Source organism: Moschus berezovskii, chromosome Y (assembly GCF_049115385.1).
Source record: "Moschus berezovskii isolate FMDL1 chromosome Y, NW_MosBer_1.0, whole genome shotgun sequence".
In the NCBI taxonomy this organism is placed as follows: Eukaryota; Metazoa; Chordata; class Mammalia; order Artiodactyla; family Moschidae; genus Moschus; species Moschus berezovskii.
The window spans coordinates 44,968,014-44,972,223 of record NC_142489.1 but is presented as its reverse complement, the minus strand read 5'-3'; positions in this window follow the sequence as shown (position 1 = coordinate 44,972,223).

The window sequence follows — 4,210 nt, the reverse complement described above, 5'->3', positions numbered from 1 at the left end:
TTGCTCAGCCCCGACTTGCTGTTGGTGGATGCGGCTTCTGTGTTGCTTCTCTGCTAAGAGTTACCATTGGGCGAGTAATCTGTGGGTTTTGATTATTTCTTTCTTTTTCCTCCTGGTTATGTTGCCCTCTGAGGTTCCAAGGCTCTCCACAGACTTACAAGTGAGAGTGCTTCCTGATGTTCAGAAACTTCTCTCTTTTTTATGCCTCCCTTCCCGGGACGGAGCTCCCATAACTACCTCTTTTGTCTCTCTTTTTATCTTATGTTTTTTCCCGACTATTTAGAAGACAATGGGCTGCTTTTCTGGGTGCCTGATATCCTCTGCCAGCATTCAGTTGTTTTGTGGAATTTGCTCAGTGTTCAAATGTTCTTTTGATTAATGTATTGGGGAGAAAGTGGTCTCCCAATCCTATTCCTCCACCATCTTCTTCCCTCCCTCCATTTGTTTTTTCTAAAAGTAAAGAAGGATTATCAGTTGATGTCACCAATTTATAGAAACATGAATTCCTTCATATTTTAGTACATATTAGTAAGCCTCTGATATTCAGGACTATCCTAAGTAGGAAATTAGAAATGTAGTTTGAAAGTTGAGGTGCTGTACAAGGATCACTTATTTTAAAATCCTGGAATTTGTTGTACTGATTGGGAAAAATGCCCCGCCAAAAAGTTGAGAATTGTGTTTTCTTCAGCCAGACTTAATCCTGAGGGGGGCTCAGGATTGGGAACATATTTAATCCCATGGCATATTCATATCAATGAAGGGCAAAATCCACTACAATACTTTAATTATACCCCAACTAAAACAAATTTAAAAAAATGTTGTATAATAATATTGAATGCCACTTGTCTCAAAACATTTTTGCTTAAAAGACTTATTTGTCTACTATTAGTAGGGTTCCTTTATTGTTTATTGCTTGGATGTAATTTTACTTGCACACTAATTCTTTTACTTATTTTTATTTATTATTATTATTTTTTATTGGTCACTAATTACAATATTGTATTGGTTTTGCAGTACATTGACATGAATCCGCCCCCTCTGTACATGAGTTCCCCTACTTGAACCCCCCTCCCACATCTCTCCTCCCATTATACTCCCTCCGGCTCAACACCGTGCACCAGCCAAAATCGTCCTACATCCTGCTTCGAACCTGAACTGGTGATTCACTTCACATATGATAATATACATGATTCAATGCCATTCTCCCAAATCATCCCTCTCCCACAGAGTCCAAAGGACTGTTTTATACCTGTGTCTCTTTTGCTGTCTCGTGAATGGGACGACAGAGAATGAGATGGCTGGATGGATTCACCGACTGGATGGACATGAGTTTGAGTGAATTCCGGGAGTTGGTGATGGACAGGGAAGTATGGCGTGCTGTGATTCATGGGGTCACAAAGAGTTGGACATGACTGAGCGACTGAACTGAACTGAAGTGAACTGATACAGGGTTATCGTTACCATATTTCAAAATTCCATATATATGCATGAATACACTGTATTGGTGTTTTTGTTTCCGGCTTATTTCACTCTGTATAATAGACTTCATTTTCATCCACCTCATTAGAACTTATTCAATTGTATTCTTTTTAATGGCTGAGTAATACTCCGTTGTGTATATGTACCAAAGCTTTCTTATCCATTGGTCTGAAGATGGACATCTAGGTTACTTCCATGACCTGGCTATTATAAACCGCGCTGCAATGAACGTTGGAATACATGTGTCTCTTTCAGTTCTGGTTTCTCAGTGTGTGTGCCCAGGAGTGGGACTGCTGGATCGTATGGCAGTTCTAATTCCAGTTTTTTAAGGAATCTCCACAATGTTCTCTACAGTGGCTATATTAGTGTGCATTCCCACCAACAGTGTAACAGGGTTCCCTTTTCTCCAAACCCTTTCCAGCATTTATTGCTTGTAGACTTTTGGATAGCAGCCATTCTGACTGGTGTGCAAAGGTACTTCACTGTGATTTTAATTTGTATTTCTCTGATTATGAGGGATGTTGAGCATTTTTTCACTTGCTTCATAGCCATCTGTATGTCTTCTTTGGATAAATGTCTGTTTAGTTCCTTGGTCCATTTTTTGATTGTGTGTTTATTTTTTTTTTTCTGGAATTGAGCTACAGGAGCTGCTTGTATATTTTGGAGATTAATTCTTTTTCAGTTGTTTCAGTGGCTATTATTTTCTCCCATTCTGAAGGCTGTCTTTACATCTTGTTAATGGTTTCCTTTGTTATGAAGAAACTTTTAATTTTAATTAGGTCCCATTTGTTTATTTTGCTTTTAGTTCGAATATTCTGGGAGGTGAGTCATGGAGGATCTTGCTGTGATTTATGTCGGAGAGTGTTTTGCCTATGTTCTCCTCTAGGGTTTTATAGTTTCTGGTCTTATATTTAGTTCTCTAAATCATTTTGTGTTTATTTTTGTGTATGGTGTTAGGAAGTGTTCCAGATTCATTCTTTTACAACTGACTGACCAGTTTTCCCAGCACCACTTGTTAAAGAGACTGTCTTTTCTCCATTTTTTATTCTTGCCTCCTTTATCAAAGATAAGGTGTCCATAAGTGCGTGGATTTATCTCTCGGCTTTCTATTTTGTTCCATTGATCTATATTTCTGTATTTATGCCAGTACCATACTGTCTTGATGACTGTGGCTTTGTAGTAGAGCGTGAAGTCTAGCAGGTTGATTTCCTCAGTTCCATTCTATTTCAGGATTGCTTTGGCTTTTGGAGATTTTTTTTTTTTTTGTATTTTTATACAAATTGTGAGATTATATGTTCTAGCTCTGTGAAAAATACAGTTAGTAGCTTGATAGGGATTGCATTCAATGTATAAATTACTTTAAACAGTATGCACATTTTCACAATATTTAACTTCTAATTCACGAACACAGTATATTTCACCATCTATTAGTGTCCTATTTTGTTTTTTTCACCAGTGTCTTACAGTTTTCTATCTATAAGTCTTCTGTTTCTTTAGGTGGATATGCAGGTCAGGAAGCAACAGTTAGACCTGTACATGGAACAACAGACTGGTTTTAAATAGGAAAAGGAGTAAGTCAATGCTGTATATTGTCACCCTGCTTATTTAACTTATAGGCAGAGTACATCATGAGGAACGCTAGGCTTTAAGAAGCACAAGCTGGAATCAAACTTGCTGGGAGAAATACCAATAACCTCAGATATGCAGATGACACCACCCTTATGGCAGAAAGTGAAGAGAAACTAAAAGGCCTGTTGATGAAAGTGAAAGAGGAGAGTGAAAATGTTGGCTTCAAGCTCAACATTCAGAACAGGAATATCATGGCCTGTGGTCCCATCATTTCATGGGAAATAGATGGGGAAACAGTGGAAACAGTGTCAGACTTCATTCTTTGGGGGGCTCCAAAATCACTGCAGATCCTGAATGCAGCCAGGAAATTAAAAGACGCTTACTCCTTGGAAGGAAAGTTATGACCAGCCTAGATAGCATATTAAAAACCAGAGACATTACTTTGCCAACCAAGGTCCGTCCAGTCAAGGATATGGTTTTTCCCATTGTCATATATGGATGTGAGAGTTGGACTGTGATAAAGCTGATTGCCAAAGAATTGATGATTTTGAACTGTAGTGCCGGAGAAGATTCTTGAGGGCCACTTGGACTGCAAGGAGACTCAAGAGTCCATTCTAAAGGAGATCAATCCTGGGTGTTCATTGGAAGGACTGATGCTAAAGCTGAAACTCCAATACTTTGGCCACCTCACGCGATTAGTTGACTCACTGGAAAACAGTCTGATGCTGGGAGGGATTGGGGGTAGGAGGAGACGGGGACAACAGAGAATGAGATGGCTGGATGGCATCACCGACTCGATGGACATGAGTTTGAGTGAACTCTGGGAGTTGGTGATGGACAGGGAGGCCTGGAGTGCTGTGGTTCATGGGGTCGCAAAGAGTCAGACATGACTGAGCGACTGAACTGAACTGATCCCAAAGTATTTTATTCTTTATGTTGCAACAATGTATGGAATAGTTTCCTTAATTTATCTTTCTATTATCTCATTATTAGTGAATAGGAATGCAAGGGATTTCTGTGTGTTGATTTTAAAATTTGCAACTTTACTTTATTCATTGATTAACCCTAGTATTTTTCTGGTAGAGTCTTTAGGGATTTCTGTGTAGAGAGTCATGTCATTGGCGAACTGTGAGGGATTTACATCTTCTTTTCCAGTTTGGAT